The 21,303-nt window shown below is 44.2% G+C and overlaps 1 protein-coding gene and 21 non-coding genes across 22 annotated transcripts in view; all 22 read left to right on the top strand.

The window, feature by feature from the left end:
• Positions 1-21,303, top strand: part of LOC110439461 (uncharacterized) — a 1,085,403-nt gene that overhangs the window by 833,836 nt on the left and 230,264 nt on the right. The window lies entirely within an intron of this gene.
• On the top strand, positions 56-162 carry LOC137489641 (U6 spliceosomal RNA). The gene has a single exon (XR_011009040.2). It is a non-coding gene; the product is annotated as a U6 spliceosomal RNA (small nuclear RNA).
• Positions 583-689, top strand: LOC137489639 (U6 spliceosomal RNA). The gene has a single exon (XR_011009038.1). It is a non-coding gene; the product is annotated as a U6 spliceosomal RNA (small nuclear RNA).
• On the top strand, positions 1,113-1,219 carry LOC137489634 (U6 spliceosomal RNA). The gene has a single exon (XR_011009033.2). It is a non-coding gene; the product is annotated as a U6 spliceosomal RNA (small nuclear RNA).
• Positions 1,640-1,746, top strand: LOC137489653 (U6 spliceosomal RNA). The gene has a single exon (XR_011009051.2). It is a non-coding gene; the product is annotated as a U6 spliceosomal RNA (small nuclear RNA).
• Positions 2,170-2,276, top strand: LOC137489637 (U6 spliceosomal RNA). The gene has a single exon (XR_011009036.1). It is a non-coding gene; the product is annotated as a U6 spliceosomal RNA (small nuclear RNA).
• LOC137494783 (U6 spliceosomal RNA) lies at positions 2,700-2,806 on the top strand. Its single transcript, XR_011014729.1, has one exon. It is a non-coding gene; the product is annotated as a U6 spliceosomal RNA (small nuclear RNA).
• On the top strand, positions 3,225-3,331 carry LOC137494825 (U6 spliceosomal RNA). Its single transcript, XR_011014769.2, has one exon. It is a non-coding gene; the product is annotated as a U6 spliceosomal RNA (small nuclear RNA).
• Positions 3,755-3,861, top strand: LOC137494824 (U6 spliceosomal RNA). The gene has a single exon (XR_011014768.2). It is a non-coding gene; the product is annotated as a U6 spliceosomal RNA (small nuclear RNA).
• On the top strand, positions 4,282-4,388 carry LOC137494823 (U6 spliceosomal RNA). The gene has a single exon (XR_011014767.1). It is a non-coding gene; the product is annotated as a U6 spliceosomal RNA (small nuclear RNA).
• On the top strand, positions 4,812-4,918 carry LOC137494642 (U6 spliceosomal RNA). Its single transcript, XR_011014588.2, has one exon. It is a non-coding gene; the product is annotated as a U6 spliceosomal RNA (small nuclear RNA).
• LOC137494557 (U6 spliceosomal RNA) lies at positions 5,339-5,445 on the top strand. Its single transcript, XR_011014503.2, has one exon. It is a non-coding gene; the product is annotated as a U6 spliceosomal RNA (small nuclear RNA).
• On the top strand, positions 5,869-5,975 carry LOC137494822 (U6 spliceosomal RNA). Its single transcript, XR_011014766.2, has one exon. It is a non-coding gene; the product is annotated as a U6 spliceosomal RNA (small nuclear RNA).
• LOC137489674 (U6 spliceosomal RNA) lies at positions 6,399-6,505 on the top strand. The gene has a single exon (XR_011009063.2). It is a non-coding gene; the product is annotated as a U6 spliceosomal RNA (small nuclear RNA).
• LOC137494820 (U6 spliceosomal RNA) lies at positions 6,926-7,032 on the top strand. The gene has a single exon (XR_011014765.1). It is a non-coding gene; the product is annotated as a U6 spliceosomal RNA (small nuclear RNA).
• LOC137495054 (U6 spliceosomal RNA) lies at positions 7,446-7,552 on the top strand. The gene has a single exon (XR_011014998.1). It is a non-coding gene; the product is annotated as a U6 spliceosomal RNA (small nuclear RNA).
• Positions 7,973-8,079, top strand: LOC137495006 (U6 spliceosomal RNA). The gene has a single exon (XR_011014950.1). It is a non-coding gene; the product is annotated as a U6 spliceosomal RNA (small nuclear RNA).
• On the top strand, positions 13,447-13,517 carry trnag-gcc (transfer RNA glycine (anticodon GCC)). Its single transcript has one exon. It is a non-coding gene; the product is annotated as a tRNA-Gly (tRNA).
• Positions 14,242-14,312, top strand: trnar-gcg (transfer RNA arginine (anticodon GCG)). The gene has a single exon. It is a non-coding gene; the product is annotated as a tRNA-Arg (tRNA).
• trnag-gcc (transfer RNA glycine (anticodon GCC)) lies at positions 16,151-16,221 on the top strand. Its single transcript has one exon. It is a non-coding gene; the product is annotated as a tRNA-Gly (tRNA).
• On the top strand, positions 16,469-16,539 carry trnag-gcc (transfer RNA glycine (anticodon GCC)). Its single transcript has one exon. It is a non-coding gene; the product is annotated as a tRNA-Gly (tRNA).
• On the top strand, positions 16,946-17,016 carry trnag-gcc (transfer RNA glycine (anticodon GCC)). The gene has a single exon. It is a non-coding gene; the product is annotated as a tRNA-Gly (tRNA).

The following is a 21,303-nucleotide window of genomic DNA, read 5'->3' as shown; positions in this document are numbered from 1 at the left end:
AGGAACATTGCTGGGACTCGAGGCGTACATATGCCCTGAGCCTGACTGCTGATCTGTGCTCGCTACGGTGGCACATATACTAAAATTGGATCGATACAGAGAAGATTAGCATGGCCCCTGCGAAAGGATGACACGCAAATCTGTGAAGCGCTCCATATTGCTTTTTTAGTGCGTGGGTAAAAGTACAGAAATGAAAAAAGACAAAAGGCTTTTCACGATTCCAAATGGTGCATGAGGATGGGTTTAGCAAATCGTGGGAGGTGCTGCTGGGTCAACTGGAAAGTCTACATGCATGGTGAAAACGAATGTGGGATGCTTTGATCGTTTGTTTTGTTGTGCTAATGCACTTCCAAAGCCCTTGCTTTAGTGGGACTTTGCCATAGGCTATCCTGACACTCTAATTTCCCCCTGTCCATAAACTTGGTGACCTACTGCATCAATCTGTGTGCCTAGCACTGACAGGGCCAAAGCTCTGTAGTGCACGGCATACAAGTGGGAACATGGCTCTTCGGGTCCCACCACCTTGGAGGAACATTGCTGGGACTCGAGGCGTACATATGCCCTGAGCCTGACCACTGGTCTGTGCTTGCTACGGTGGCACATATACTAAAATTGGATCGATACAGAGAAGATTAGCATGGCCCCTGCGAAAGGATGACACGCAAATCCGTGAAGCGCTCCATATTGCTGTTTTAGTGCGTGGGTAAAAGTACAGAAATGAAAAAAGACAAAAGGCTTTTCACGATTCCAAATGGTGCATGAGGATGGGTTTAGCAAATCGTGGGAGGTGCTGCTGGGTCAACTGGAAAGTCTACATGCATGGTGAAAACGAATGTGGGATGCTTTGATCATTTGTTTTGTTGTGCAACCAATGCACTTTCAAAGCCCTTGCTTTACTGGGACTTTGCCATAGGCTATCCTGACACTCTAATTTCCCCCTGTCCATAAACTTGGTGACCTACTGCATCAATCAGTGTGCCTAGCACTAACAGGGCCAAAGCTCTGTAGTGCACGGCATACAAGTGGGAACATGGCTCTCCAGGTCCCACCACCTTGGAGGAACATTGCTGGGACTCGAGGCGTACATATGCCCTGAGCCTGACTGCTGATCTGTGCTTGCTACGGTGGCACATATACTAAAATTGGATCGATACAGAGAAGATTAGCATGGCCCCTGCGAAAGGATGACACGCAAATCCGTGAAGCGCTCCATATTGCTGTTTTAGTGCGTGGGTAAAAGTACAGAAATGAAAAAAGACAAAAGGCTTTTCACGATTCCAAATGGTGCATGAGGATGGGTTTAGCAAATCGTGGGAGGTGCTGCTGGGTCAACTGGAAAGTCTACATGCATGGTGAAAACGAATGTGGGATGCTTTGATCGTTTGTTTTGTTGTGCTAATGCACTTCCAAAGCCCTTGCTTTAGTGGGACTTTGCCATAGGCTATCCTGACACTCTAATTTCCCCCTGTCCATAAACTTGGTGACCTACTGCATCAATCAGTGTGCCTAGCACTGACAGGGCCAAAGCTCTGTAGTGCACGGCATACAAGTGGGAACATGGCTCTTCGGGTCCCACCACCTTGAAGGAACATTGCTGGGACTCGAGGCGTACATATGCCCTGAGCCTGACCGCTGGTCTGTGCTTGCTACGGTGGCACATATACTAAAATTGGATCGATACAGAGAAGATTAGCATGGCCCCTGCGAAAGGATGACACGCAAATCCGTGAAGCGCTCCATATTGCTGTTTTAGTGCGTGGGTAAAAGTACAGAAATGAAAAAAGACAAAAGGCTTTTCACGATTCCAAATGGTGCATGAGGATGGGTTTAGCAAATCGTGGGAGGTGCTGCTGGGTCAACTGGAAAGTCTACATGCATGGTGAAAACGAATGTGGGATGCTTTGATCATTTGTTTTGTTGTGCAACCAATGCACTTTCAAAGCCCTTGCTTTACTGGGACTTTGCCATAGGCTATCCTGACACTCTAATTTCCCCCTGTCCATAAACTTGGTGACCTACTGCATCAATCAGTGTGCCTAGCACTGACAGGGCCAAAGCTCTGTAGTGCACGGCATACAAGTGGGAACATGGCTCTCCAGGTCCCACCACCTTGGAGGAACATTGCTGGGACTCGAGGCGTACATATGCCCTGAGCCTGACTGCTGATCTGTGCTCGCTACGGTGGCACATATACTAAAATTGGATCGATACAGAGAAGATTAGCATGGCCCCTGCGAAAGGATGACACGCAAATCCGTGAAGCGCTCCATATTGCTGTTTTAGTGCGTGGGTAAAAGTACAGAAATGAAAAAAGACAAAAGGCTTTTCACGATTCCAAATGGTGCATGAGGATGGGTTTAGCAAATCGTGGGAGGTGCTGCTGGATCAACTGGAAAGTCTACATGCATGGTGAAAACGAATGTGGGATGCTTTGATCATTTGTTTTGTTGTGCAACCAATGCACTTCCAAAGCCCTTGCTTTACTGGGACTTTGCCATAGGCTATCCTGACACTCTAATTTCCCCCCGTCCATAAACTTGGTGACCTACTGCATCAATCAGTGTGCCTAGCACTGACAGGGCCAAAGCTCTGTAGTGCACGGCATACAAGTGGGAACATGGCTCTCCAGGTCCCACCACCTTGGAGGAACATTGCTGGGACTCAAGGCGTACATATGTCCTGAGCCTGACTGCTGATCTGTGCTCGCTACGGTGGCACATTTACTAAAATTGGATCGATACAGAGAAGATTAGCATGGCCCCTGCGAAAGGATGACACGCAAATCCGTGAAGCGCTCCATATTGCTTTTTTAGTGCGTGGGTAAAAGTACAGAAATGAAAAAAGACAAAAGGCTTTTCACGTTTCCAAATGGTGCATGAGGATGGGTTTAGCAAATCGTGGGAGGTGCTGCTGGGTCAACTGGAAAGTCTACATGCATGGTGACAACGAATGTGGGATGCTTTGATCATATGTTTTGTTGTGCTAATGCACTTCCAAAGCCCTTGCTTTAGTGGGATTGCCATAGGCTATCCTGACACTCTAAATTCCCCCCGTCCATAAACTTGGTGACCTACTGCATCAATCAGTGTGCCTAGCACTGACAGGGCCAAAGCTCTGTAGTGCACGGCATACAAGTGGGAACATGGCTCTCCAGGTCCCACCACCTTGGAGGAACATTGCTGGGACTCGAGGCGTACATATGCCCTGAGCCTGTCCACTCGTCCGTGCTCGCTACGGTGGCACATATACTAAAATTGGATCGATACAGAGAAGATTAGCATGGCCCCTGCGAAAGGATGACACGCAAATCCGTGAAGCGCTCCATATTGCTGTTTTAGTGCGTGGGTAAAAGTACAGAAATGCAAAAAGACAAAAGGCTTTTCACGATTCCAAATGGTGCATGAGGATGGGTTTAGCAAATCGTGGGAGGTGCTGCTGGGTCAACTGGAAAGTCTACATGCATGGTGAAAACGAATGTGGGATGCTTTGATCATTTGTTTTGTTGTGCAACCAATGCACTTTCAAAGCCCTTGCTTTACTGGGACTTTGCCATAGGCTATCCTGACACTCTAATTTCCCCCTGTCCATAAACTTGGTGACCTACTGCATCAATCAGTGTGCCTAGCACTGACAGGGCCAAAGCTCTGTAGTGCACGGCATACAAGTGGGAACATGGCTCTCCAGGTCCCACCACCTTGGAGGAACATTGCTGGGACTCGAGGCGTACATATGCCCTGAGCCTGACTGCTGATCTGTGCTCGCTACGGTGGCACATATACTAAAATTGGATCGATACAGAGAAGATTAGCATGGCCCCTGCGAAAGGATGACACGCAAATCCGTGAAGCGCTCCATATTGCTGTTTTAGTGCGTGGGTAAAAGTACAGAAATGAAAAAAGACAAAAGGCTTTTCACGATTCCAAATGGTGCATGAGGATGGGTTTAGCAAATCGTGGGAGGTGCTGCTGGGTCAACTGGAAAGTCTACATGCATGGTGAAAACGAATGTGGGATGCTTTGATCGTTTGTTTTGTTGTGCTAATGCACTTCCAAAGCCCTTGCTTTAGTGGGACTTTGCCATAGGCTATCCTGACACTCTAATTTCCCCCTGTCCATAAACTTGGTGACCTACTGCATCAATCAGTGTGCCTAGCACTGACAGGGCCAAAGCTCTGTAGTGCACGGCATACAAGTGGGAACATGGCTCTTCGGGTCCCACCTCCTTGAAGGAACATTGCTGGGACTCGAGGCGTACATATGCCCTGAGCCTGACCGCTGGTCTGTGCTTGCTACGGTGGCACATATACTAAAATTGGATCGATACAGAGAAGATTAGCATGGCCCCTGCGAAAGGATGACACGCAAATCCGTGAAGCGCTCCATATTGCTGTTTTAGTGCGTGGGTAAAAGTACAGAAATGCAAAAAGACAAAAGGCTTTTCACGATTCCAAATGGTGCATGAGGATGGGTTTAGCAAATCGTGGGAGGTGCTGCTCGGTCAACTGGAAAGTCTACATGCATGGTGAAAACGAATGTGGTATGCTTTGATCATTTGTTTTGTTGTGCAACCAATGCACTTCCAAAGCCCTTGCTTTACTGGGACTTTGCCATAGGCTATCCTGACACTCTAATTTCCCCCTGTCCATAAACTTGGTGACCTACTGCATCAATCAGTGTGCCTAGCACTGACAGGGCCAAAGCTCTGTAGTGCACAGCATACAAGTGGGAACATGGCTCTCCAGGTCCCACCACCTTGGAGGAACATTGCTGGGACTCGAGGCGTACATATGCCCTGAGCCTGACCGCTGGTCTGTGCTTGCTACGGTGGCACATATACTAAAATTGGATCGATACAGAGAAGATTAGCATGGCCCCTGCGAAAGGATGACACGCAAATCCGTGAAGCGCTCCATATTGCTGTTTTAGTGCGTGGGTAAAAGTACAGAAATGCAAAAAGACAAAAGGCTTTTCACGATTCCAAATGGTGCATGAGGATGGGTTTAGCAAATTGTGGGAGGTGCTGCTGGGTCAACTGGAAAGTCTACATGCATGGTGAAAACGAATGTTGGATGCTTTGATCGTTTGTTTTGTTGTGATAATGCACTTCCAAAGCCCTTGCTTTAGTGGGACTTTGCCATAGGCTATCCTGACACTCTAATTTCCCCCTGTCCATAAACTTGGTGACCTACTGCATCAATCAGTGTGCCTAGCACTGACAGGGCCAAAGCTCTGTAGTGCACGGCATACAAGTGGGAACATGGCTCTTCGGGTCCCACCACCTTGAAGGAACATTGCTGGGACTCGAGGCGTACATATGCCCTGAGCCTGACCGCTGGTCTGTGCTTGCTACGGTGGCACATATACTAAAATTGGATCGATACAGAGAAGATTAGCATGGCCCCTGCGAAAGGATGACACGCAAATCCGTGAAGCGCTCCATATTGCTGTTTTAGTGCGTGGGTAAAAGTACAGAAATGAAAAAAGACAAAAGGCTTTTCACGATTCCAAATGGTGCATGAGGATGGGTTTAGCAAATCGTGGGAGGTGCTGCTGGGTCAACTGGAAAGTCTACATGCATGGTGAAAACGAATGTGAGATGCTTTGATCGTTTGCTTTGTTGTGCAACCAATGCACTTCCAAAGCCCTTGCTTTACTGGGACTTTGCCATAGGCTATCCTGACACTCTAATTTCCCCCCGTCCATAAACTTGGTGACCTACTGCATCAATCAGTGTGCCTAGCACTGACAGGGCCAAAGCTCTGTAGTGCACGGCATACAAGTGGGAACATGGCTCTCCAGGTCCCACCACCTTGGAGGAACATTGCTGGGACTCGAGGCGTACATATGCCCTGAGCCTCTCTACTCATCCGTGCTCGCTACGGTGGCACATATACTAAAATTGGATCGATACAGAGAAGATTAGCATGGCCCCTGCGAAAGGATGACACGCAAATCCGTGAAGCGCTCCATATTGCTGATTTAGTGCGTGGGTAAAAGTACAGAAATGCAAAAAGACAAAAGGCTTTTCACGATTCCAAATGGTGCATGAGGATGGGTTTAGCAAATCGTGGGAGGTGCTGCTGGGTCAACTGGAAAGTCTACATGCATGGTGAAAACGAATGTGGGATGCTTTGATCATTTGTTTTGTTGTGCAACCAATGCACTTTCAAAGCCCTTGCTTTACTGGGACTTTGCCATAGGCTATCCTGACACTCTAATTTCCCCCTGTCCATAAACTTGGTGACCTACTGCATCAATCAGTGTGCCTAGCACTGACAGGGCCAAAGCTCTGTAGTGCACGGCATACAAGTGGGAACATGGCTCTCCAGGTCCCACCACCTTGGAGGAACATTGCTGGGACTCGAGGCGTACATATGCCCTGAGCCTGACTGCTGATCTGTGCTCGCTACGGTGGCACATATACTAAAATTGGATCGATACAGAGAAGATTAGCATGGCCCCTGCGAAAGGATGACACGCAAATCCGTGAAGCGCTCCATATTGCTTTTTTAGTGCGTGGGTAAAAGTACAGAAATGCAAAAAGACAAAAGGCTTTTCACGATTCCAAATGGTGCATGAGGATGGGTTTAGCAAATCGTGGGAGGTGCTGCTGGGTCAACTGGAAAGTCTACATGCATGGTGAAAACGAATGTGGGATGCTTTGATCGTTTGTTTTGTTGTGCTAATGCACTTCCAAAGCCCTTGCTTTAGTGGGACTTTGCCATAGGCTATCCTGACACTCTAATTTCCCCCTGTCCATAAACTTGGTGACCTACTGCATCAATCAGTGTGCCTAGCACTGACAGGGCCAAAGCTCTGTAGTGCACGGCATACAAGTGGGAACATGGCTCTTCGGGTCCCACCACCTTGAAGGAACATTGCTGGGACTCGAGGCGTACATATGCCCTGAGCCTGACCGCTGGTCTGTGCTTGCTACGGTGGCACATATACTAAAATTGGATCGATACAGAGAAGATTAGCATGGCCCCTGCGAAAGGATGACACGCAAATCCGTGAAGCGCTCCATATTGCTGTTTTAGTGCGTGGGTAAAAGTACAGAAATGAAAAAAGACAAAAGGCTTTTCATGATTCCAAATGGTGCATGAGGATGGGTTTAGCAAATCGTGGGAGGTGCTGCTGGGTCAACTGGAAAGTCTACATGCATGGTGAAAACGAATGTGGGATGCTTTGATCGTTTGCTTTGTTGTGCAACCAATGCACTTCCAAAGCCCTTGCTTTACTGGGACTTTGCCATAGGCTATCCTGACACTCTAATTTCCCCCTGTCCATAAACTTGGTGACCTACTGCATCAATCAGTGTGCCTAGCACTGACAGGGCCAAAGCTCTGTAGTGCACGGCATACAAGTGGGAACATGGCTCTCCAGGTCCCACCACCTTGGAGGAACATTGCTGGGACTCGAGGCGTACATATGCCCTGAGCCTGAGTGCTCACTACGGTGGCACATATACTAAAATTGGATTGATACAGAGAAGATTAGCATGGTCCCTGCGAAAGGATGACACGCAAATCCGTTAAGCGATCCATATTGCTGTTTTAGTGCGTGGGTAAAAGTACAGAAATGAAAAAAGACAAAAGGCTTTTCACGATTCCAAATGGTGCATGAGGATGGGTTTAGCAAATCGTGGGAGGTGCTGCTGGGTCAACTGGAAAGTCTACATGCATGGTGAAAACGAATGTGGGATGCTTTGATCGTTTGTTTTGTTGTGCTAATGCACTTCCAAAGCCCTTGCTTTAGTGGGACTTTGCCATAGGCTATCCTGACACTCTAATTTCCCCCTGTCCATAAACTTGGTGACCTACTGCATCAATCAGTGTGCCTAGCACTGACAGGGCCAAAGCTCTGTAGTGCACGGCATACAAGTGGGAACATGGCTCTCCGGTTCCCACCACCCTGGAGGAACATTGCTGGGACTCGAGGCGTACATATGCCCTGAGCCTGACCACTGGTCTGTGCTCGCTACGGTGGCACATATACTAAAATTGGATCGATACAGAGACGATTAGCATGGCCCCTGCGAAAGGATGACACGCAAATCCGTGAAGCACTCCATTTTGCTTTTTTAGTGAGTGGGTAAAAGTACAGAAATGAAAAAAGACAAAAGGCTTTTCACGATTCCAAATGGTGCATGAGGATGGATTTAGCAAATCGTGGGAGGTGCTGCTGGGTCAACTGGAAAGTCTACATGCATGGTGAAAACGAATGTGGGATGCTCTGATCGTTTGTTTTGTTGTGCTAATGCACTTCCAAAGCCCTTGCTTTAGTGGGACTTTGCCATAGGCTATCCTGACACTCTAATTTCCCCCCGTCCATAAACTTGGTGACCTACTGCATCAATCAGTGTGCCTAGCACTGACAGGGCCAAAGCTCTGTAAAGCACGGGATACAAGTGGGAACATGGCTCTAGGATAGAAAGGAGAAAAGACAAAAGGTTTTTTACGATTCCAAATGGTGCATGAGCAGGGTTTTAGCTGTTGGGATAGTTTACAGTTTAACCCAAAGAATGACCAGTCTGATAGATGAAGAAGAGCTAGAGTCAGAGATTCAAATAAATAAATAAATCAAGTTTACCTAAGACAGTTTGCAGTTTCATCATCAGAAGCCAGCTTCAACACTCGCAATAAGTTCCTAGGCTGCTCTGCTTACAATCACCAATCAATAACAATTATACTCTGACATAATGTCATTTCCAACTGAACACTGTGATTATCAGTTTTCATGGAACAGGCAGATAGCAGCTCATAGCTGATATCTAATAAGAGAGAAAGAGAGTTTTGAGCAATCCAGAACTGTTAATCTATGTTTACTCAATTTAAACATACATTAAACATAACATTAACTTCAATAACATAATTTTATTGTAATCTTTTACTCAAGCCCGTCCTAAAACATATAAAACAGAGTTGACATGCTTTTTCAAAGTAATGCTGTTACAGTCAACAACAGTTTTAGATCTTTCAGGGGTTAACTGCATCCATCAAAGTATTATTTCAACCCCCATTTATGTTACTTATATATTACTAAAAATATTTAAATCCAACCATAAAGCTGCTTGTTTGCACAGACTTACATGGCACATTTTTTATACAGACATGTCTCTGTTACTTTTACAGCCAAAAGTCAAAAGTCATGGTGAGAGCTAAATCAAGATAGCAGTGCACTCACACAGAATCTTATCTTCTAAGACAAAACATACGCTATTCTTTACTCCCATAATGTTACTGTCAGTTTCTGTGCTTAGTTTTTGGCTACTAGACACTCAATATTTAGATTTTAGCTTTTCATTGACAATTAATTGCCAAAGGCATTTTTTATCTTAAAATCGGTTCTAAAATCATTTTAAACCTAAGAGCTTAGCTGAGCCATTTACTGCATTCTGCTCTCATCTGTTTCTTTTTATATCAGAGTTTAACACCAAAAGCAACAAGAAATTGAGAATGAAGTCTTACTAACAGCGCTTAGCTTTTGCTTGATTAATCTGCAAACCATCCCAAGATGTGGATACTGTCCAGATCGGTCCAATCCAGTTAGGGTCATATTTTTTTCGGGATTGCTCCTGGTGCATCATTGATCAATCAACCTCGCCCTAATATTTCTAGGTTTCTTGTCTGACTTTTGTGGCCACTACTATCTAATGGATACCAATTAAGATGTTATTTAAGAATTTATTTATTTATTTAACTATTTCTTTCCCTAATAATCTGACCTACTCTATTCTTAGGATTCGGGCCCTTTTGTCTGTGAAACAGCAAGATAGCAGTGGTGGAACTAAATACAATCTCGGGTTAATTTAGTCCACTACTAAATAAAAACCAGTCCAAGTTTTATCCCCGAGAATGTCCTAAAAGCCTCTTACACACCCGTCACTGAGTACTTAACTCTGGGTGGAGGAGGTACACCCCTCAACTACTGTTATACTTATTACTATCGTTATAGGTGTACCGCAAAATGCACCAGCTGACAAGGGGATTCCACACAAAGCTACCACAAAATTTTGCCTTTCATTCACGTCTGAATGAGAACCCAACAGCTTTCCGTTACTACCCACTACTCCACAGACCATCCCTAGTCTATAATATTTTAAATCTTTCTACATTTCTTTTTGTTGATTGATCAATGGTGTCACCAGTAAACAAGTGCCACGCGTCCATCAAAACTGTAGGGATAGTTTACAGTTTAACCCAAAGAATGACCAGTCAGGTATATAAAAAAGAGCCAGAGTCAGAGATTTAAATAAATAAATCAAGTTTACAGAAGATAGTTTGCAGTTTCATCAGCTGAAACCAGCTTCAACTCTCGCAATGAGTTCCTAGGCCGCTCTGCTTACAATCACCAATCAATAACAATTATACTCTCACATAACGTCATTAACTGCGTCATACATATAGGTGTTATAGCCTGATTGGTTAAAACACAGATAGACTAGGTGAATTTCCACGTGGGGTTTGTGCGTATATTCTGAACAATATCTTAAAGGTGCAGTAGGTGATCTGCCAAAATGCTAACCGCTTAGCATATTATCTTTGGACGGCGGCGAGGGACTGTGATTTAAAGCCACACCCCCTGAAATCGCGAACGCGCGCACCGCGTCACAACAGCAGACAGACAACCCCACTAGTTCATGTCATTTGCCAGTTAGTTAGTGCCAGCGCCATGCAGGAATTACATTTATTACTTAACCACACTTACATGCTATTTCAGAGTGAATATTCAGTGTAGCGATAAACAGTATAGGAAGGCTATCATTGTTCAAAAATGACCAAAGTTAATATAAAAGCACACACGCTAATGGCGTATCTGCGTGAACAGATGCGCAGAAGTCCGAATCTACATTTGCTGACAGACAGCCTGACCTGCTTATCGGAATTATGGGAGATTATAGTCCGACTCTATTTAATTGGATGAACATTTTTTTAGGTTTATGCTTTACCCAGGATAAAAAAATACATATAAACACATTTAGATAATTTACTGTAATCATTACTATTGGACTATGAAGAGACTTTCAACCAGAACAAAAATTGTTTCTGAAGATAATCACCTGCTGCACCTTTAAGCATAAATGTCAGACATCCCTTAGACTGATTGAAGCTGACTCCAGACCTGTGAAACGGATCAACAATCAAATAGAACACACACCTAAAGTATACTCTGTTTCTTATTCAAGGCTGAGTGTACTCTCAGCCATCTTTATCAAAACTGGTTAAAAATTTGTATAATCTACATTCAGGCAGTTATAATCTTACTATACAAAGTCTATCTTGAATAAAAAGTAGAATCACTTTAAAATAATTAACCGTAAAAACAGCAAAATCACTTTAGACATTTTAGATAGTATTAACTCATAGAAATAACAATAGAGACATTTGATTCCAGTCCTCAGCCCTCAGTTCCACTTAAGGTCTCTGTGACCTCTGACCTAGTTTGGTGGCTTCTGAAAAAAGTTATAAAGAGACAGGCAAATGCACTGAACATTCTTATATTAAGCAATGTGTTAACTTATTCATTAATTAAAATCATTTCACAGTAAATACTCATTCAAATGATCATATAATTATATTTAATAAAAAAAAATCATAAGTAACAAGATGATGAAAAAAGGATAAACGTTGGTCCATGATGAGACAGATTGGAAAGCAGAAATCCGAATCCTTCAGCAGGAGAACATGTGTTTCAGGATTGGAGGCTCAGTGGTAGAATTCTCCCCTGCCAGGCGGGAAACCCAGGTCCGATTCCCGGCCAATGCAGTTGCTCGTTTGTGTTGCTACTCTTCCAGCTGCAAGTAACAGCCTTGTGGCAGCCACACAACACAAAGGCAAGAAACAACATTGGTCAGTATTGGTGGTTCAGTGGTAGAATTCTCGCCTGCCATGCAGGAGACCCGGGTCTGATTCCCGACCAATGCAATTCTTGTTTTGTGTTGCTACTGTTCCAGCTGGAAGGCTAACAGCCTTGCAGCTATCACACCCCACTAGGGCAGTAGCATAACCATATCAACATTGGTGGTTTTGGTAGAAATCTTGCCTGCCATGTGGGAGACCTGGGTTCGATTCCCTGCTAATGCAATTGCTGTTTTGTGTGGCTCCTCTTCCAGCTCTGGTTGAAGGCCTTTAAGCACTCACACAACACAAAGGCAAGGAAGAACATGGGTCAGCATTAGTGGTTCAGTGGTAGAATTCTTGCCTGCCTTGCGGGCGACCCGAGGCCGATTTCTGTCCAATGCAATTCCTCTCTTGTGTTGCTACTCTTCCAGCTCTTGGTAACAGCCTTGCAGCAATCACACCCCGTTAGGGCTGCACCATAAGCATATCAGCATTGGTGGTTCAGTGGTAGAATTCTCACCTGCCATGCCGGAGACCCGTGTCTGATTCCCAGCCAATGCAATTCCTTTTTTGTGTTGCTACTCTTCCAGCTCTGGGTAACAGCCTTGCAGCAATTACACCCCACTAGGGCTGCAGTAAAAGCTTATCAGCATTGGTGGTTCAGTGGTAGAATTCTCGCCTGCCACATGGTAGACCTAGAATCGATTCTCGGCTAATACAAGTGCGATTTTGTGTGGCTCCTTTTTCAGCACTGGTTGACTGCCTTTTAGCACTTACACAACACAAAGCCAAAAAACAACATCGGTCAGCATAGGTGGTTCAGTGGTAGAATTCTCGCCTGCGACGAGGGAGACCCGGGTCCGATTCCCGGCCAATGCAATTCCTGTTTTGTGTTGCTGCTCTTCCAGCTCTGGGTAACAGCCTTGCAGCAATCACACCCCACTAGGGCTGCAGTACAAGCATATCAGCATTGGTGGTTCAGTGGTAGAATTCTCGCCTGCCACGAGGGAGACCCGGGTCCGATTCCCGGCCAATGCAAGTGCTGTTTTTTGTTGCTACTCTTCCAGCTCTGGGTAACAGCCTTGCAGCAATCACAACCCACTAGGGCTGCAATGTAAGCATATCAGCATTGCTGGTTCAGTGGTAGAAATCTCGCCTGCCACGCGGGAGACCTTGAGTCGATTCCTGGCTAATACAAATGCATTTTTGTGTGGCTCCTTTTTCAGCTCTGGTTGACGGCCTTTTAGAACTCACACAACATAAAGGCAAAGAAACAACATGGGACAGCTTTGGTCGTTCAGTGGTAGAATTCTTGCCTGCCACGCGGGAGACCCAGGTCCGTTTCCCGGCCAATGCACCTTCTGATTTTGGTTGCTACTCTTCCAGCACTGGGTAACAGCCTTGCAGCAATCACAACCCACTAGGGCTGCAGTAAAACCATATCAGCATTGGTGGATTAGTTGTAGAATTCTCACCTGCCACGCGGTAGACCTTGAGTCGCTTCCTGGCTAATACAAATGCAGTTTTGTGTGGCTCCTTTTTCAGCTCTGGTTGACGGCCTTTTAGCACTCACACAACACAAAGGCAAGGAAGAACATGGGTCAGCATTGGTGGTTCAGTGGTAGAATTCTCGCCCGCCACGCGGGAGACCCGGGTCCGAATCCCGGCCAATGCAATTCCTGTTTTGTGTTGCTACTCTTCCATCTCTGGGTAACAGCCTTGCAGCAATCACAACCCACTAGGGCTGCAGTATAAGCATATCAGCATTGCTGATTCAGTGGTAGAAATCTCGCCTGCCACGTGGGAGACCTTGAGTCGATTCCTGGCTAATAACAATGCAGTTTTGTGTGGCTCCTTTTTCAGCTCTGGTTGACGGCCTTTTAGCACTCACACAACACAAAGGCAAGGAAGAACATGGGTCAGCATTGGTGGTTCAGTGGTGGAAACCTTGCCTGCCACGCGCGAGACCCGGGTCCAATTCCCAGCCAATGCATTTCCTGTTTTGTGTTGCTACTCTTCCAGCTCTGGGTAACACCCTTGCAGTAGTCACACCCCACTAGGGCTGTAGCATAAGCATATCAGCATTGGTGGTTCAGTGGTAGAATTCTCGCCTGCCACGCGGGAGACCTGGGTCCGATTACTGGTCAATGCAATTCTTGTTTTGTGTTGCTGCTCTTCCAGCTCTGAGTATCAGCCTTGCAGCAATCACACCCCACTAGGGCTGCAGTAAAAGCTTATCAGTATTGGTGGTTCAGTGGTAGATTTCTTGCCTGCCACACAGAAGACCCTGGTCCGATTCCCATCCATTACAATTCCTGTTTTGTGTAGCTACTCTTCCAGCTCTGGGTAACAGCCTTGCATCAATCGCACCCCACTAGGGCTGCAGAATAAGCATTTCAGCATTGGTGGTTCAGTGGTAGAATTCTCGCCTGCGAAGAGGGAGACCCGGGTCCGATTCCCAGCCAATGCAGTTCGTGTTTTGTATTACTACTCTTCCAGCTCTGGGTAACAGCCTTGCAGCAATCACACCCCACTAGGGGCGCAATAAAGCATATCAGTATTGGTGGTTCAGTGGTAGAATTCTCGCCTGCTACGCGGGAGACCTTGAGTCGATTCCCGACTAATACAAGCGCGGTTTTGTGTGGCTCCTGTTTCAGCTCTGGTTGACGTCTTTTTAGCCCTCACACAACACAAAGGCAGGGAAGAACATGGGTCAGCATTGGTGGCTCAGTGGTAGAGTTCTCGCCTGCCACGCGGGAGACCCGAGTCCGATTCCCGGCCAATGAAAATCTTGTTTTGTGTTGCTACTCTTCCAGCTCTGGATATCAGCCTTGCAGCAATCACACCCCACTAGGGCTGTAGTAAAACCATATCAGCATTGGTGGTTCAGTGGTAAAATTCTCACCTGCCACGCGGTGGGCCTAGAGTCGATTCCTGGCTAATACAAGTGCGTTCTTTTGTGGCTCCTTTTTCAGCTCTGTTTGACGGCCTTTTAGCACTCACACACTACAAAGGCAAAAAACTATATCGGTAGGCATTGATGGCTCAGTGGCAGAATCCTCGCCTGCCACAGAGTAGACCTAGAGTCAATTCACAGCTAATACAAGTGTGGTTTTGTGTGGCTCCTTTTTCAGCTCTGGTTGACAGCCTTTAAGTACTCACACAACACAAAGCCAAAAAAACAACTTCGGTCAGCATAGGTGGTTCAGTGGTAGAATTCTCACCTGCCGCGTGGGAGACCTGGGTCTTATTCCCGGCCAATGCAATTCCTGTTTTGTGTAGCTACTCTTCCAGCTCTGGTTGACAGCCTTTTAGCACTCACACAACAAAAAGGCAAAACACAACATCGGTTAGCATTGGTGGTTCAGTGGAAGAATTCTTGCCTGCCACGCGGGAGACCCGGGTCCGATTCCTGGCCAATGCATTTCCTGTTTTGTGTTGCTACTCTTCCAGCTCTGGGTAACAGCCTTGCAGCAATCACACCCCAATAGGGATCCAGTATAAGCATATCAGCATTGGTGGTTCAGTGGTAGAATTCTCACCTGCCATGCGGGAGACCCAGGTCCGATTCCCGGACAATGCAAGTGTGGTTTTGTGTTGCTACTCTTCCAGCTCTGGAAAAACAGCCTTGCATCAATCACACCCCACTAGGGCTGCAGAATAACCATATCAGCGTTGGTGGTTCAGTGGTAGATTTCTCACCTGCCACGCGGAAGACCCTGGTCCGATTCCCGTCCATTCCAATTCCTGTTTTGTGTTGTTACTCTTCCAGCTTTGGGTAACAGCCTTCCAGCAATCACAACCCACTAGAGCTGCAGAATAAGCATATCAGCATTGGTGGTTCAGTGGTAGAATGCTCGCCTGCCACATAGGAGACATAGAGTCGATTCCCGGCTAAAACATGTGCATTTTTGAGTGGCTCCTGTTTCAGCTCTGGTTGATGGCCTTTTAGCACTCACACAACATAAAGGCAAGGAACAACATAGATCAGCATTGCTCGTTTAGTGGTAGAATTCTTGCCTGCCACGCGGGAGACCCAGGTCTGTTTCCCGGCCAATGCAATTCCTGTTTTGTGTTGCTACTCTTCCAGCTCTGGGTAACAGCCTTGCATCAATCACACCACACTAGGGCTGTAGTATAAGCAAGTCAGCTTTGTTGGTTCAGTGGTAGATTGCTTGCCTGCCACACAAAAGACCATGGTCCGATTCCCGTCCATTACAATTCCTGTTTTGTGTAGCTACTCTTCCAGCTCTGGGTAACAGCCTTGCAGTAATCACACCCTACTAGGGCTGCAGTGTAAGCATATCAGCATTGGTGGTTCAGTGGTAGAATTCTCGCCTGCCACGCGGGAGACCCGGGTCCGATTCCCGGCCAATGCAATTCCTGTTTTGTGTTGCTACTCTTCCAGCTCTGGGTAACAGCCTTGCATCAATCACACCACACTAGGGCTGTAGTATAAGCAAGTCAGCTTTGTTGGTTCAGTGGTAGATTGCTTGCCTGCCACACAGAAGACCATGGTCCGATTCCCGTCCATTACAATTCCTGTTTTGTGTAGCTACTCTTCCAGCTCTGGGTAACAGCCTTGCAGTAATCACACCCTACTAGGGCTGCAGTGTAAGCATATCAGCATTGGTGGTTCAGTGGTAGAATTCTCGCCTGCCACGCGGGAGACCCGGGTCCGATTCCCGGCCAATGCAAGTGCTGTTTTGTGTTGCTACTCTTCCATTTCTGGGTAACAGCCTTGCAGCAATCACAACCCACTAGGGCTGGAGTATAAGCATATCATCATTGCTGGTTCAGTGGTAGAAATCTCGCCTGCAACGCGGGAGACCTTGAGTCGATTCCTGGCTAATACAAATGCAGTTTTGTGTGGCTCCTTTTTCAGCTCTGGTTGACGGCCCTTTAGCACTCACACAATACAAAGGCAAGGAACAACATAGGTCAGCATTGGTGGTTCAGTGGTAGGAACCTTGCCTGCTACACGCGAGACCCGGGTCCAATTCCCACCCAATGCTTTTCCTGTTTTGAGTTGCTACTCTTCCAGCTCTGGGTAACAGCCTTGCAGCAATCACACCCCACTAGGGCTGTAGCATAAGCTTATCAGCATTGGTGGTTCAGTGGTAGAATTCTTGCCTGCCACGCGGGAGACCCGGGTCCGATTCCCGGTCAATGCAATTCCTGTTTTGTGTTGCTACTCTTCCAGCTCTGGGTATCAGCCTTGCAGCAATCACACCCCACTAGGGCTGCAGCTTAAACATATCAGCATTGGTTGTTCAGTGGTAGATTTCTCACCCTGCCACGCGGAAGACCGTAGTCCGATTCTCGTCCATTACAAATCCTGTTTTGTGTTGCTACTCTTCCAGCTCTGGGTAACAGCGTTGCAGCAATCACACCCCACTGGGGCTGCAGTATAAGCATTTCAGCATTGGTGGTCCAGTGGTAGAGTTCTCGCCTCCCACGTGGGAGACCTGGGCCCGGTTCCCAGCCAATGCAATTCCTGTTTTGTGTAGCTGCTCTTCCAGCTCTGGGTATCAGCCTTGCAGCAATCACACCCCACTAGGACAGCAGTATGAGCATATCAGCATTGGTGGTTCAGTGGTAGAATTCTTGCCTGCCACGTGGGAGACCTGGGTCCCATTCCTGGCCAATGCAATTCCTGTTTTATGTTGCTACAATTCCCTTTTTTATGTTGCTACTCTTCCAGCTTATCAAGCAAGTTTTTACACAGCGGATGCCCTTTCAGCCGCAACCCATGTCTGGAACACACACACACACACACACACTCTAGCCTATCCAATTCACCTGTACCACATGTCTTTGGACTGTGGTGGAAACTGGAGCACCCTAAGGAAACCCACGTGAATGCAGGGAGAACATGCAAACTCCACACAGCAACACCAACTGAACCGAGGCTTGAACCAGCGACCTTCTTGCTGTGAGGCGACAGCACTACCTACTGCGCCACTGCTTCGCCCAGCATAAAAATGTATATACATAAATCACAATTTAAATGGACAAATAAATAGATATGTTTAAATTGTGTTTTTAACCCCCTGTGGTCGAAGACAGCGTATACGCGTTCTGACAAGTTTTTATCTCATTGAGCTGAAATGAACCTAAATTTCACTTTCAGTTTTGATCGTACAGATAAGATCAATACATCAATCGAATCTGTTAGGTGTCTACTTTTAAATGTGTACACTCACGACAAAAACAAATGTGTGTGCTTTTGCAAATCAAGGATAATAAACAGTGTAGGCATTCTGTCTTTTCTCTCTCCGTGAACTGTTTTTAGAAACGTGTCAGCAAAATGCGCTGAAACTCCGCGAAAACAATACACCCAGACACGAGACACATATCTTTATAAAGCTTGAAGTGTCTACTTTTAAACGCAGCTATGCATGTTGAAAACAAATATTGTTTGATAAAGTAATCAGTATGAAAGCAACGCTATGTCTAGCTTCTCAGTCTGAGCTCATTAGAGTTATTGCGACCAGGCCCACGAAGCTTTGACATTACAAACAGCCTGCATGAGGAGCGCGCAACAGTAGACTGTGTCAGGAAAAACACGTCATTAAAATGAACTGAATCTCAGCAAATACTCGACAAAGAAACATGTGAAATGTTTCTAAAGAAAGCTTGATATGTCTACTTTTGCATTAACCAATATAAGTCGAAAACAAATAATCTTTCAAGTAATTCGTATAAAAGTAAGGGCAGGTACTGATTCTCCTGTCGCCTCATTACAGCGAACATGATCCCGCCCCCAGTGAAGGCGCATTTCATATGGAAATGAACTGAGGTGAGCCAGCCAGGTGATAATGTAAACGCTCCCCGAGACATGGCATCAAACGACAAGCTTTATTATAGTTACTTATTTTGTTTGAACGATGGCATGCTAGAAGCACAATATAAAAATAATATAAAAATAAAATATAAAAATTAAAATATATAAATAAACTTATTTTTTCTCAGATTCTTTCTTGAAACTCTTAGTCACATACCTGTCTGATGGCTCATTATGCAGGTCTTTGTCTTCTCTGGTGTTACTCTCTGCATAGTAATGATAGTTCACGCCTTCTCGCATAAACTATTTTCACACAGAAAGTGACTTAGAAATTTTAATTCATAGAATTGTTTTTTTGTGAGTAAGTGAACAAGATGATTCTCACATCATTTTGAAGCAAAAACACTAGACTACCAGATCCAGTTCTCAAAAGTCTTGTGCACAAATGTTCTCTGTGTGTTTCACGGCCTTGTTTCAGGGATTTCAAAATTTTAGTTTTTCACTAAACACGCATAAACGTTTCTTTCTCAAAAACACAAACACATACAAACATGCTGCTTAGGTATTATTGTAGCCCAACTTGTGCTGTTTACAGTGTTATCACACATTAGCCATTAAAATGTTTTTAAGATACTGAAAACAACACAACAAATGTCAGTGACAAATGTCAGTGCATGTCAAAACTTCTCCAGAGCCCCAAAACACCCTCAGACCCCAGATGGTTAAAAGTCATTTAATTAGGCAATAAAACAATGCATTACAAAAACATTTTAAATGTATAAATAAATAGACACTTTTATTACTGTATTTTTATTTAATTCATGTTTTAAAGGCTGATTAATCAAACAGTAAAAATTTGGGTTAATAAATCACAAAACACATTTTAAACAGCTTTTTAAATAAGCATTTGGCAAATGCTTTTCTCCCTATTTGCTGTTTGCTTTTCTTTTTCTTTTGCCACATGCTTTTCTCAAATTAAAAATAAATCAAGTTAAAAATGGCTCTGCTGTAATGAGCTTTTGTTTTCCTCTGTTAGGAAAAAAAGACAGTTAACAGTTTTATCTAGATTAAATGACCTTGGTGATAAAGATTTTCTTGGAGATATAGAACAAAATGAACTTCGTATTTTGCCATCAGAGTTAGATGACTACTATACAGAGAAAGCTAAAGGAGCTTTACAATCTAAAGTGAAATGGATAGAGGAGGGGGAAAAATTCTTCATGTTGTTTTTAAATTTAGTAAAGCATAGGCAATATTCAAAAACTATTAATAAACGTAGCATAAATAACAATGTAAGTGAAGAGAAAACTTTGATTGATGATCACATCTATTCATATTATTGTAATTTATAAAAATCAAAATTTAATGAGAGTGATTGTGACTTTTTCTTTAACTTTTTAAAATATAAAGTTCCTATTATAGATGACAGCTTCTGTGAAATGATGGAATCTGAAATTGTTATCTCTGAACTTGATGTTGCTATTTCTCAAATGTCCAATGGAAAAATCCCCAGGTATAGACGAAATTACAATTGAGTTTTATAAACATTTTTGGCCAGAGATGAGATTTTTAGTTTTTGAAGCACTTAAGGAAAGTAAAGAGAAAGCAGAAACATTAAGTTCTATGAAGCAGGGTATAGTAATTTTAGTTCCAAAGCCAAGCGAAGACAAATTATTTTTAGACAATTGGAGACCCATAACTCTTTTGTCCAATGATTTTAAATTGCTCTCTCATGTATTTGCCAATAGACTCAAAAAAAGACTTCATTAAATTGAGAAGTATTTACAATCATATCAGACTGATAGTTGATATGTTCGATTATAGGTATTTAATTCCTCAGACAAGTTTATTTCTATTTCTAGACTTTTTTAAGGCATTTGATACCCTTGAGCATGCTTTTTTGTCTTTAGGAAGTCTTTAGAAACTTTTGGGTTTGGTCAGAGCTTTTGTAGGGTAATTTCCATGTTCTATACTGATATATTCAATAGTAAATCCCTGAATTCAGGATCATCTCCTAGAGTTTACATCAAAAGAGGAATCCGTCAAGGATGTCCCATCTCACCTTTACTTTTTAATATAGCTGTTGAACTTATGTCATTATATTTAAAAAATTCAAAGTACACTATAGGTATTGATATACTTGGTAGGACTTTTAGTTTAAGTCAGTTTGCAGATGACACTTTATTATTTCTTAAAAATAAGGAGGTTCTCCCTTTAGCTCTTGTCAAAATTTCTGTTTCCTAAAACTTCTAAATTGACCTTAAACCCAAGAAAATATTAATATTTTATAAATATTAACTATTCAGAATTGTACTTTAAGAGAATTAGAGGGTATTCTAGTAAAAGAAGAAGTTGAATACTTGGGAGTTACCATCACCAAAAATTCTGTTCATAGAGAACGTTCAAATTTTAATATCTAAATGGAAGGGATGAAAAAATCCCTAAATCATTGTCTAGCTAGAGTCTTTCCATATAGGCTAAAATTCTTTTGACTAGGATTATCTAAAATTATATATTTAACTTATCCTTTATATACTCCTCCCAAAATAGTTAAATCTATAAATTCAATATTATTTAAATTTATTTGGAAAAATAAATCACATTATTTACGTAAGAATCATATGGTCAAAGAGTATGAATATGGAGGTTTGAAAGCAATCTATTTTAAATGTCT

Source organism: Danio rerio, chromosome 4 (genome assembly GCF_049306965.1).
Source record: "Danio rerio strain Tuebingen ecotype United States chromosome 4, GRCz12tu, whole genome shotgun sequence".
Taxonomy (NCBI): domain Eukaryota; kingdom Metazoa; phylum Chordata; class Actinopteri; order Cypriniformes; family Danionidae; genus Danio; species Danio rerio.
This window is presented reverse-complemented; position numbering and strand designations above follow the sequence as displayed.